The sequence below is a fragment of the Zea mays genome, chromosome 7, assembly GCF_902167145.1.
Source record: "Zea mays cultivar B73 chromosome 7, Zm-B73-REFERENCE-NAM-5.0, whole genome shotgun sequence".
NCBI lineage: Eukaryota > Viridiplantae > Streptophyta > Magnoliopsida > Poales > Poaceae > Zea > Zea mays.
In genome coordinates, this window is record NC_050102.1 from 126,270,131 (window position 1) to 126,284,104 (window position 13,974).

The following is a 13,974-nucleotide window of genomic DNA, read 5'->3' on the forward strand; positions in this document are numbered from 1 at the left end:
AAGAATTCTATACTCTTTTCTTATGCTGCAAGATTTGCAAGATCAGTTCTGATGTGTGGTTGCATTCTGCAGATGTCAGAAAACAGGCGCAGAGGAGGAAGGCGTGCTCAGCAGGAGCGAGCCGCTCCGTAGGATGAGGTGCCTCAGCAGCAGCACCTGCCGCCCCCGCCCCCGATGTCGATCGAGCAGATGTTTCTGATGCAGACTCAAGCAGTTCAAGCCATCGGTCAGACTCTGGCTGCCATTCAGCAGCAGCAGCAGCAGCAACAGCAGCAAGCACCACCTCAGCCTCAGATGCCTCAGATGCCCAGGGACAAGCGTGCTGAATTCATGAGAGGTCATCCACCAACATTTGCTCACTCTTCTTACCCCATGGATGCTGAAGATTGGCTGCGCACTGTGGAGCGGGAGTTGCATACCGCTCAGTGTGATGACAGGGAGAAAGTCTTGTATGTGTAGGAAACGGGTGACGCCTAAGAGGGGGGGGGGGTGAATTAGGACTTCTAAAACTTTTACTAAACTAGGCCACAATTAAATTCCTAGAGCAAAATCTATGCAAGTAATCAAACTAGAATGTGCAAACTAGGTTTTGTCTAAGTGTTGCTATCTCTACCGCAAAGGCTAAGTTTCAATCTACACTAAATAAGTATGGATACAAGATTGAAACTTAAATACTTAATATAAACGCGGAAACTTAAAGAGCAAAGTAGAGAAGCAAACTCTCGTGGATGACACCGGTATTTTTACCGAGGTATCCGGAACCACGCAAGGTCCCGACTAATCCTCGTTGGTGCCCCTACGCAAAGGGAAGCCCACGCGAGGGCCAAGCACCTCGGTCGAGTAACTCCGTAGAGAGCCGCGGGCCTTCTCCACGCTCAAGTGGTGCTCCGCTTCCGGCTCCTCTCGGACGCTCCCCGCCGTCTCCACTATCGAGCTTCCGGCCGAAAACGCCGCGGGCCTCGTTCCCTCCGGTACACGGTGGCGGCCGTGACACAAACGCGGTTGTCACGGTCTCGCAAGACTCTCGCCCCACTCGGTACAATTACAACGACTCACACAAGAGCCGAGGGGTTGTGTGGTTTTACAAAACTCACTCAACTAACTACGGTTCACCTAGAGCAAGCGCTAAAGCGGTCTAACTAACCTAAGCACTTCGCAAAGCACCTACGCTAATCACCGAGTGATTCTATTAAGCACTTGGGTGTTTGAGCACTTGGAAATATGCACTATGTGTCTTGGTATGTTGCTTGGGCTCTCACACTGGAGAATGGCCGGTTGGGGTGGTATTTATAGCCTCCACACCCCCAACTAGCCGTTGGACAGAAAGCAGCAGCTTTCTGTCGTCGGGTGCACCGGACAGTCCGGTGCACCACCGGACACTACACAGTAGATGTCCGGTGCACGCCACGTCAGCCGACCGTTGGCGCCTGTAGCAGTCGACCGTTGGATCCGACCGTTGCCGTCTGCCCGTTGGCACACCGGACAGTCCGGTGCTACAGCCAGAGAGCGTCTGTCTGCGGCCTCTCTGCGCAGACTGTCTGGTGCCTCACCGGACAGTCCGGTGCACACCGGACACCAATGTCCGGTGCGCCACCAGGCGCTGGCTGACAGCCCTTATCTTGGATTTCTTCGCTGATTTCTTCGGGCTTCCTTGTTCTTGAGTATTGGACTCCTACGCATCTTTTTATGTCTTCTTTTGAGGTGTTGCATCCTCATTGCCTTGGTCCAATTCTCTTCACATCCTGTGAACTACAAACACAAACACTAGAAAACTTATTAGTTCACGGATTGTGTTGTTCATCAAACACCAAAACTCAATTAGCCAAATGGCCCGGGGTCCATTTTCCTTACAATCTCCCCCTTTTTGGTGATTGATGACAACACAACCAAAGCAAGCAAATAATACAAGTATTTGAATGAAAATATGCATTTTACTTGCTAAGATGCATGATTGTCCCCATAATGTGAAATTATGGACTTAAGCCTCCCCTTAACTCCATAATTCACTTACTTCCTATTTTTGGACCAAATAACCAAAACCACTTGAAAAGCCATTTGTAGATATAAAATTTTAAATTGGTGGTGTTTGGTGTTTGATATAGTTTTCATTGCTTTGGTCCCTAAACTTCTCCCCCTTTGGCATCAACCACCGAAAAGGAAGACATTAAAAGCATGTAGGAAGTAAATAAAAGCTTGCCCTCAACAAGAATTGTATCAAATGATATCACTAGAAGGATATTAAATTAAACTATGTGAATGATACCACATGAAAGAGTCCTCAAAAGATTACTCCCCCTAAATGAGTTGTCTCCTTTAGAAAGAGTTTTTCTCCCCCTTTAGAGATGAAGAAATACTCCCCTTGTCAGAGATCCTCTACTTAGGAAAAAGCATGTGAAAATTAGAGGTGCAAGACATGATTTGAAAAGACTAACTTCCCTTATGCATAGGTAACAGAATATGAGTTAACTACTTATGCATTTTTAGCAACATGGAAGCATATGATATGAAATATAGTCTAATCAAATATTGGAGAAGACATGTAAATGATACTGAAAGTAGTCTCAAAAGATACCAATTGAAGATCAATGGCGAGCTTGAGAGACATGAGAGTTCTTGGAGATTTTGCAGTGGAAGATTGTTGTCTTTCTCCGGGGACCTTATTTTCCTTACAATGAGACTATCACATGAAATAGACTTGAAAAGATGTTAGTCTCAAAGTGTTAGATTATAGAGTAATCTCCCCCTGAAGGTGTGCATACAAGTTTTGAATACTTGTAGGAGACATGCACTTTGATTTGATATCAAGAGGGACAAATTATCTACAATCCTAACTTTGGCACATATAAGTTAAATGATACAACTTGTAAAAATCAAAATTTTCAATTGATGCATCATTTACTATGGAGTGATATAAAAGCTATGTGCCGTGCTTAAATAAACATTTTAAGCCATGTCGGTTTGCTTAAGTATATGAATTAAAAACAAGCAATCCTACCATATGATTTACCTAGTATGCATGATTTTAAACAAAAGTACATAACAAATGTAATACTAGGCAAGAAAGGTAAACTAGATACAAGGTAAAATAGATACACATATCTAAAAACAAGAGAAATACAATAAACTAGTTACCTTAGTCATGGGTGGGAAATTTGGGTCCAAAGTTTTCACTAACCCACTTGGCAATAAACTTGATCCAATATGATGTATCCCATGATATACATCCCAATTTTGCCAAGTCTCCAAATTTCCCGAAGACCTTCGGTCCACTCACTTCCCTTTCGGGATCCAAACCTTCTTGGTGCTTTTCATGGTTGAAATTATTTCCTTTGGCACCCAGATGCGTTTGGCCCCCTTTCCTTTGTTGGCTTGCTTGTTGGCCTTGATTGCTATCACCTTTCCATTCTTCTTCTTTTTGATTAAGTATGGTGTAGCAGTCTTTTTATCCACCTTTTTGATGTAGGTGTTGGAGATTTTGCTTGATGGCTTTTGCTTGAGCTTTTGCCTTTGTTTATCCCCAGTCATCGCCTTGCATTGGAAAGACTTGTGGCCTTCCTTGTGACACAGCCTACAAATCACAGTTTCTCCCTCCATAGGCTTGTTCACTCCCGCAGTGGTGTTATCCTGTGGAGGTTGGATTTGTTTGGCTTTGCCTTTCTTGTTATACAAGGCCTTGCCAAGGCGAGCCACTTCTTGCTTTAATTGTTCATTTTCCTTTGCAACCTCATCCGAACATGTCTCTACAACAATATTCTCAACAACGACTTGGTTGCAGGGGTTAGAATCATCAATTAAATCAAAGCAGGAAGTAGAAGCATCTTTCTTAATTATTTCAGGTATTTCAACTAAAGATGCTGCTGGGGTGCTACCAATGTTTTCTAGCTTAGTAGTTAGCTCATTATTGTGTATGCTAAGAATTTCCATTTTCTCTAGCAAATTTTCAATAGCTTCTTGGGAGCTAGCTAACTTAGCCTTAAGTTTTTCATTCTTTTTAATAAGGTTGACATCGGTAGCAGTGGATGGGGCACTAGATTCTAATAGCTCAATTTTAGTTGATAGCTCACTATTTAAGTTTGCAAAAGTTTCAAATTTTTCTAGCAAACCTTTGTAATCATTTTGAGAGCTAACCAACTTATTCTTCAAAATTTTAAGTTGAGCTTTTTGCTTAGTGCAAACATCCTGGAAAAATTCTACGGCTTCCGCAAGCTCTTCTAGAGAGGCCTTTCCCTCACCTTCATCATCACTACTACTTTCATCACTAGAGGATGGAATGCTTTTGTTACCTCTTGCCATAAGGCATTTGTGTGATGACCGTGATGATCGTGACGAGGACCGGAGGCTGCGCGTCCTTGGAGGTTCATCTTCACTTGAAGAATCATCCCAAGTTCTAACACTTGTGAGCGCCTTGCCTTTGCTCTTCTCCTTTTTGGGTTTGGCCATATTTGGACAGTTGTCCCTGAAGTGGCCCTTCTCCCCACATGCGAAGCATCCTCTCTTCCTTTGCTTTTTCCTGTCAATGTTAAAGAGAAGATCCTCGACCTGCAGGGGCACACCCATTAGATTAATCTTGCGGATCATCCTCATTACCTTTCCGACGCGTCGGATTGTTTCTTCGTCCTCGGAGGATGATGTGCATGGTTGATTATCTTCATCATCATCACTTTCTTCTTCTTCTTCTTCGCTTGAGGAACTTGGAGTGGGAGCCTTCTTTTTGCCCTTCCTTTCATCACATGCAAAAGCATATGGTCTTGAGGAAGTTGGCTCCTCTCCCCGACTTATTTTTCGCGACATCTCAAAGGCCGCGATTTTCCCAATCACAATGGTCGGGGTCATGTTGCTCAAGTCCTCCATGTTGTGAAGGATGGTGATGATGCTCCCATATCTTTGTTGTGGTAGCAGGGAGATAATCTTCCTCACAATGTCCGCATCGCCTAGCTTATTAATGCCAATAGAGTTGAGCTCATTGATTATTAGATTCAAACGAGAATACATGTCTCTAACAAGCTCATCATCTTTCATAGCAAAAGAATTATACTCATTTAAGACTAGGCAATGTTTTTGCTCACGGACATTGGATGTGCCATCATGGAGCTCATGCAATTTTAGCCAAATCTCATTAGCAGTTTTCAAGGTAAATACTTGGTTAAAAATGTCCATGCTAAGAGATTCATACAAGCAATTTTTGGCTCTAGCATTTAAATGGATTTCTTTTTCCTCACTCGTGGTGGGTTTCTCGGGATTCTTGAGGGGTTTCATCCCGTCACGAGTGACTCTCCAAACACCTAGATCAACAGCCTCTAGGTAACAAGCCATTCTAGCACTATAATATGGGAAGTTAGTGTCGTCAAAGTGTGGTGGCCTATGGGTATCCATCCCTTCCTCTAAAAAAGCGTCGGCTCTCTTAGCGGTGAAGCTAAAGCGTTTCAAATGAGCCAAACCGGGCTCCGATACCACTTGTAGGAAACGGGTGACGCCTAAGAGGGGGGGGGTGAATTAGGACTTCTAAAACTTTTACTAAACTAGGCCACAATTAAATTCCTAGAGCAAAATCTATGCAAGTAATCAAACTAGAATGTGCAAACTAGGTTTTGTCTAAGTGTTGCTATCTCTACCGCAAAGGCTAAGTTTCAATCTACACTAAATAAGTATGGATACAAGATTGAAACTTAAATACTTAATATAAACGCGGAAACTTAAAGAGCAAAGTAGAGAAGCAAACTCTCATGGATGACGCCGGTATTTTTACCGAGGTATCCGGAACCACGCAAGGTCCCGACTAATCCTCGTTGGTGCCCCTACGCAAAGGGAAGCCCACGCGAGGGCCAAGCACCTCGGTCGAGTAACTCCGTAGAGAGCCGCGGGCCTTCTCCACGCTCAAGTGGTGCTCCGCTTCCGGCTCCTCTCGGACGCTCCCCGCCGTCTCCACTATCGAGCTTCCGACCGAAAACGCCGCGGGCCTCGTTCCCTCCGGTACACGGTGGCGGCCGTGACACAAACGCGGTTGTCACGGTCTCGCAAGACTCTCGCCCCACTCGGTACAATTACAACGACTCACACAAGAGCCGAGGGGTTGTGTGGTTTTACAAAACTCACTCAACTAACTAGGGTTCACCTAGAGCAAGCGCTAAAGCGGTCTAACTAACCTAAGCACTTCGCAAAGCACCTACGCTAATCACCGAGTGATTCTATTAAGCACTTGGGTGTTTGAGCACTTGGAAATATGCACTATGTGTCTTGGTATGTTGCTTGGGCTCTCACACTGGAGAATGGCCGGTTGGGGTGGTATTTATAGCCTCCACACCCCCAACTAGCCGTTGGACAGAAAGCAGCAGCTTTCTGTCGTCGGGTGCACCGGACAGTCCGGTGCACCACCGGACACTACACAGTAGATGTCCGGTGCACGCCACGTCAGCCGACCGTTGGCGCCTGTAGCAGTCGACCGTTGGATCCGACCGTTGCCGTCTGCCCGTTGGCACACCGGACAGTCCGGTGCTACAGCCAGAGAGCGCCTGTCTGCGGCCTCTCTGCGCAGACTGTCTGGTGCCTCACCGGACAGTCCGGTGCACACCGGACACCAATGTCCGGTGCGCCACCAGGCGCTGGCTGACAGCCCTTATCTTGGATTTCTTCGCTGATTTCTTCGGGCTTCCTTGTTCTTGAGTATTGGACTCCTACGCATCTTTTTATGTCTTCTTTTGAGGTGTTGCATCCTCATTGCCTTGGTCCAATTCTCTTCGCATCCTGTGAACTACAAACACAAACACTAGAAAACTTATTAGTTCACGGATTGTGTTGTTCATCAAACACCAAAACTCAATTAGCCAAATGGCCCGGGGTCCATTTTCCTTACAGTATGGTCCCCGCCTGTTGAGAGGAGCAGCTCAATCATGGTGGGAGTCTTATCTCGCCACCCATGTCAACCCCGACACCATCACTTGGGAAGAGTTTAGAGGTAGCTTTCGTCAGTACCATGTGCCTGCAGGTCTAATGACAGTGAAGAAGGAGGAGTTCTTGGCCCTTAAGCAAGGGTCATCATCTGTCAGTGAGTACCGGGACAGGTTTCTGCAGTTGTCTCGCTATGCTCCTGAAGATGTCAACACTGACGTCAAGAGACAGTATCGTTTCCTGAGAGGCTTGGTTGACCCTCTGCACTATCAGCTGATGAATCACACCTTCCCGACATTCCAGCACCTGATTGACAGAGCAATTATGACAGAAAGAAAGCGTAGGGAGATGGAGGATCGTAAGCGCAAGATCAGTGGACCCCAGCCTGGAAGCAGCAGTCGTCCTCGTTTCTCAGGCAATCAACCTCAGCAGTTTAGGCAGAACCAGCGTCCACCTCAGCAGCGTCAGCAGTTCCAAAGGAAGTATCCTCAGCACCAGTACCAGAACCGTCAGAACAATCAGTCAGGAGGTCAGTTTCAGAGGCAGAATCAGCAGACACCTCGTCTTCCTGCCCCAGCAAACCAGCAGAACAGTCAGGCAGCACCAGCTCAGGTTGGAAACAGAGCATGTTTCCACTGTGGAGAGCAAGGCCATTGGGTGATGCAATGTCCGAAGAAGGCAGCCCAGCAGCAGTCAAGCCCTAATGCCCCAGCAAAGCAGAATGTGTCTCAGCCTGGAGCAGGCAATCGCCCTCAGCCGTGCTATAATCATGGAAGACTGAACCACTTGGAGGCTGAAGCAGTTCAGGAGACTCCCGGCATGATAGTAGGTATGTTCCCAGTCGACTCCCATATTGCAGAAGTGTTATTTGATACTGGAGCAACGCATTCTTTCATTACTGCATCATGGGTAGAAGCACATAATCTTCCAATTACTACCATGTCGACTCCCATTCAAATTGACTCAGCCGGTGGTAGAATTCGAGCTGATAGCATCTGTTTGAATGTAAGCGTGGAAATAAGGGGGATAGCGTTTCCCGCCAACCTTATAGTAATGGGTACTCAGGGAATAGATGTCATCCTAGGGATGAATTGGCTAGATAAGTATCAGGCAGTTATCAGTTGTGATAAAAGGACAATCAAGTTGGTGTCCCCACTGGGAGAGAAAGTGGTGACCAGGTTAGTCCCGCCCGAGCCAAAGAAAGGAAGTTGTTATCAGATGGCTGTCGATAGCAGTGAAGCAGACCCAATTGAGAGTATCAGGGTTGTGTCTGAGTTTCCAGATGTGTTTCCAAAGGATTTACCGGGTATGCCACCAGAGCGGAAAGTTGAGTTTGCCATAGAGCTTCTTCCTGGAACCGCCCCTACCTTTAAGAGAGCTTACAGAATATCTGGACCAGAGTTGGTTGAGCTTAAGAAGCAGATTGATGAGCTGTCATAGAAAGGTTACATCCGGCCAAGCACCTCGCCTTGGGCCGCTCCTGTCTTGTTTGTGGAGAAGAAAGATGGCACCAAAAGGATGTGTATCGATTATCGAGCTCTGAATGAAGTCACAATCAAGAACAAGTACCCTTTGCCTAGGATAGAAGATCTGTTCGATCAGTTGAGGGGAGCCAGTGTGTTCTCCAAGATTGATCTGAGATCAGGTTATCATCAGCTTAGGATCCGACCTTCGGACATTCCGAAGATGGCATTCATTACCAAGTATGGGTTGTATGAGTTCACTGTGATGTCTTTTGGATTGACCAATGCGCCGGCCTTTTTCATGAATCTGATGAACAGTGTATTCATGGATTATCTTGATAAGTTTGTGGTGGTATTCATTGATGATATTCTGATTTATTCTCACAGCGAAGAGGAGCATGCAGATCATTTGAGGATGGTATTGCAGAGATTGCGAGAGCACCAGTTGTATGCAAAGTTGAGCAAATGTGAGTTCTGGATCAATGAAGTCCTGTTCTTGGGTCACATAATCAACAGAGAAGGATTGGTTGTGGATCCGAAGAAAGTGGCAGACATTCTGAACTGGAAAGCGCCAACGGATGCTCGAGGAATCAAGAGTTTCATTGGAATGGCCGGATATTATTGGCGATTCATTGAAGGGTTTTCGAAGATTGCGAAACCAATGACAGCATTGCTAGGCAACAAGGTTGAGTTCAAGTGGACCCAGAAATGTCAAGAGGCCTTCGAAGCGCTGAAAGAGAAGTTGACAACAGCGCCTGTCTTAGTCTTGCCTGATGTGCACAAGCCCTTCTCTGTGTACTGTGATGCTTGTTACATAGGTTTGGGATGCGTGTTGATGCAAGAGGGAAGAGTTGTGGCTTACTCGTCCCGACAGCTGAAGGTTCATGAGAAGAATTACCCAATCCATGACCTAGAGTTGGCAGCAGTGGTTCACGCACTGAAGACATGGAGGCACTATCTGTATGGACAGAAATGTGATGTTTACGCAGACCACAAGAGTCTGAAGTACATATTCCCTCAGTCAGAGTTGAATATGAGGCAGCGAAGATGGTTGGAGTTGATCAAAGACTATGAGTTGGAGATTCATTACCATCCAGGCAAAGCAAACGTAGTGGCAGATGCTTTGAGCAGGAAGAGTCAGATCAACCTGATGATCGCTCGTCCGATGCCTTATGAGTTGGTCAAGGAGTTCGACAGGTTGAGTCTCGGGTTTCTGAACAATTCGCGAGGAGTTACAGTTGAGTTGGAACCTACCTTGGAGCGTGAAGATGATCTGATGGCTAAATACCCAGAGCTCTTTGCTAGCCAACCCTGAATCTCGAGGGCGAGATTCTTTTAAGGGGGATAGGTTTGTAACGCCCTGAATTTGGGGGTAGAATTTTTTCTTCTTTTCTCTCACCAAATTCAGGCGTTACTCTTTCCTTTTTCCCTTTTCTTCTCGCTAAGCCTTGATCTTTTCCAAAGTCACAGCGGGTTTTGGCTTTAGACCTCGTGTAAAGCAAAACCTTAAAACACTTTATTTTGTGTGATGCACCATGCCGAACCATGCATACTTTTTGGTTGATTAAAAATGTGAATGCTTTCATCTAGAGGAAATTAGAAATTAGAAAAAAGAAAAGCCTTTTCTTTTTTTTTCTTTTCTCTTCCCCCCCCTTCGGCCGGCCCAGCTGCCGGCCCAGCCGCCCCCCTCCCCCCCTTCCCGCGTGGGCCCCGCGCCGGCCCAGCCGCGCGCCCCCTTTTCCCCCTTTGGTTCCAGTCGGCCCAACCGTTTCCCCCCCCCCTCTCTTTTTTTTCTTTTTCCAAAAATCCCATCCCTCTCTCTCTCTCTCTCTCCCTCACCCTCACCCTAACCCTAGCGCCGCCGCCACCTCTCCCCTGCCCTAGCGCCGCCGCCACCCCTCCCCGGCGCCGCCGCCGCGCCGTCCCCCTCTGGTGAGGCTCCCCCCTCCTCCTCCCTCCTCTCCTCCCTCTCCCTCCTCCCTCTCCTCCCTCCGGCGCCATCCCCCGCACCCCGCGCCGCCTGGCTCGGCCGCCCGGTGAGCTCGGCTCAGCACGGCCCCGGCCCCGGCCGCCCCGGCCTCGCCCGCGCCCGGCCGGCTCTGCGCTCGGCCACCCCGGCCGCCCCGGCCTCGCCCTCGCCCGGCCCCGGCCACCCCGGCCGACCCCGCCCGACCCCGGCCGCCCGCGCCCCGACCCCGGCCGCCCCGGCCTTGACCCCGCCCGGCCCCGGCCACCTCGGCCGCCCGCGCGAGCCCCGCACTCGCCCGCGCGAGCCCCGCCCTCGCCCGCGCGAGCCCCGCGCTCGGCCCAACCGCCCCGCCCCGCGCCACCCCGGCTCGGCCGCCCCCCCCCCCCCCGGTTCAACCGCCCCGGCGCCCGGCTCGGCCGCCCCGTGTCCCGGCTCGGCCGCTCCCGTCGCGCCCCGGCCCGGTCGCCCCGCCACCGCGCCCGGCCTCGCCCGATCGTGTCCTCGCCCCGTCCGTGCCTCGCTCGCAGTGGTCCGCGGCGTCCTCGCTCGCCCGTGCTCGCTTGCCCTGGCATGTTTGCCCGCTCGCCCCACCGTGCCTTGCTCGTGTCATGTCGGCCCTCGGCGTGGCCTCGAGCTCGGCCCAGCGTGCCTTCGGCGCGCGGCCTCGAGCTCGGCCAGCGCACGGCCCCGACGCGTGCGCGACTCGTTCGCGGCACGTTAAGTGTGGCTTTGCGCGTGTTCGCACAGCGTTCTGGCGTAGCTCGTCGTGCTCGCGACGCATAGCGCCCTGTTGCGCTCGCGACACGATCGTCTACCCCCTAGCCCCGTCTACCCCCCTATCCTATATGCGCTAATCACGTTGTTTATATTAATAAGATAGGAGTCTCAATTTGGAAATTGGTTACGTTAGTTAATTTGTATAGCTAATCGTCTATCTTATTCAATGTTAATCTACTAAAAGTGGTCACGTTTACATTAGTGCATGTAGCTAATTCTTTTGTTAGAACCAATTGGAACTAGAACACGTGACGTCTAGTTATTCACCAACCCGTAGTGCGTCTCGGGCATAAGCTTTAACTCTCGCGAGACCTTTTCTCATTTCTTTCTAACCATGGTAAACTCATTATTGTATGTGATATTTTATGCATGTTTAATCTACTTGTTCTCTTGTATGGTGTATTGTTGGTTTCCTAATTTCAATGGATGGATGTATGTATGCTTGCAATCGCTTAGAGAACGATCCGGTTGGAGAGCCCGAAGAACTCGCAGGAGAAGCCCCTGAGCAGCAGTCGGTTGGTGGAGGCAAGTGTCCTTTGACCTATCTCTGTCCTGTTCATTCTTTAATTCACCTCCCGCATTACACATTTATACTTAAGGATTGACTAGCTTTTGTTATCCATGTCCTTGTTTACCTATTTGGGTCGGATTATTATTATTTAGCTCTACGCTATTGCTCAAACTCTAATCAATGAACATGATGAGATTATATATGATACGCTATTTTCCCTTCTCTTATTATGATGTTGTACTTGTGGTCTTCAAGGGGGCTCGAGCGGTTTCTCGAGTGCCTCTCCGTAAGGACCTGTTCTATGGATGACCGCCCGGGAAAACAGTACAACCATGAGGGTGGAGTGGGACGCCCTTAGCTGAATAATTAGAGGAACCAGGGTGTAGTTCGCTTAGCCATTGTGCCGTCAATGGGGCTCGGTGTATGCGGCTCGCTCTGCCAAGGTTGATTTGTCCCTTGGGGAGGAGTGCGGTACATTTAGGAAACCTAACGGGCGGCTACAGCCCCGAGGAATCTTTGTAAAGGCTACGTAGTGATGCCCTGCTGGACCACCTAGGTAGTGGTCAATGGGGAGTAGCTCTCTCCGGGCAGAAAGGGGATCACGGCTTGTGGGTAAAGTGCACAACCTCTGCAGAGCGTTTGAAAACTGATATATCAGCCGTGCTCGCGGTTATGAGCGGCCAAGGGAGCTCCAATGATTAGTGGTACTTGATCAGAGACATTTTGGTTTACAGGTGGCTATGAGATCGATGGTTTTGGTTATGTCTATGGTGCTGGTAAGTGGTATTCTTTCCGTTTGGAAAGGGTACATCGGGCTAATAACTTGGGTTAATGCTAAAACCTGGCTTCCTATTAGTAAATAATAATCTGACCAATTAAAAGCAACTGCTTGACTTACCCCCCCCCCCCCCACATAAAGCTAGTCCACTACAGCCAAATAGGATGCTTGCTGAGTATGTTGATGTGTACTCACTCTTGCTCTACACACCAAACCCCCCCCCCAGGTTGTCAGCATTGCAACCACTGCTCAGGAGAAGATGAAGATGTGGAAGGAGACTTCCCGGAGTTCCAAGACTACGACGAGTTCTAGGTGTGGGTTAGCGGCAACCCCCAGTTGGCTGCCTGTGAAAGCCGCGGTTATCTACGTTTCGTTTTCGCACTTTGATTTATTGTAAGGACTATATGGACGTCTCAGACGTATGATGTAATCGACTATTATTTCCCTTTTAATACTATTTTGAGCACTGTGTGATGATGTCCATGTTATGTAACTGCTGTGTACGTGAATAACTGATCCTGGCACGTACATGGTTCGCATTCGGTTTGCCTTCTAAAACCGGGTGTGACACCTTCCCTAGTGCGCAACATGGCCATGAGCCCCACCCTGCCTTCCTGCTCATGCCCCACCGCCAGCGAACCGGAGCCCCTCCCCGGCCCCTGCAGGCCCACGGTCGCCATGGCTTGGTCGTGCTGCCCTGGCTGGCATCCAGCCGTCATGATCGACCGAAAGGTCACCCTTGCCAAGCTCCTCCCGTCATGGTAGTTCTCATGTGCGCAATGGAGAATGAGAAGAAGAAGCAATCATCCTGTTTGTGGGTGAGGTGGTTGTGGCCTCATGAGATCCCATCGTATTTGAACTGTGAGCTAGTACGTATTTAATGTGTGTGCATCGCAAATACATCTGATCCTGTTCTGATTGTGGTAACTTCGTAATCATGTCGAGTACACGTTAATAATAGTATTTTGTCGCATCACAAGTTTTGGCTAATTAATGGATTATTTGTTTGTCCAATGGTTGATAAATGACATTCTAATTTAGGTATACTTTAACTTGCTCTTTTATAAATACTCGTTAATGTGATTATGTCAATTCAAATGTTGTAATTAACACTTAGTAGGAATGCGGTATCGATTAGCGATTCTAGCATATCGTCGCGGTGTTAGCGCAAGTCGCTATTCACGCATTTAATAAAATCATTTTGTCACCTCACTAATGTTAAATAAGTGATTTCCTATTTATTTGTCGGTCGTTAAATTATCAACTCAATCGAATCAAATTTATAATGTTAATTATGCGTTGGTAAATACATGGTAATGTGATTATAACAACTTAAATATGGTATTTGATATCTATTTACTATGTAGTATAAAAACAATATTGGTTAGTAATTCACGCATGTCGCGTGTGCTGTTCGCACGCGTTGTCACACGTCGTTTTTGTGCGTCGTGTGTGCCATTTACACGTGTCGCTCGCCTTGCCGCGCGTCGTTAGCGCGTATCTTGCGTGTCGATCACATGTGCCGCATAGTGTCTATGCGTGATAATAAATTGTTTTCACCTATAAACACTCATGTTAATAACGTTAATTC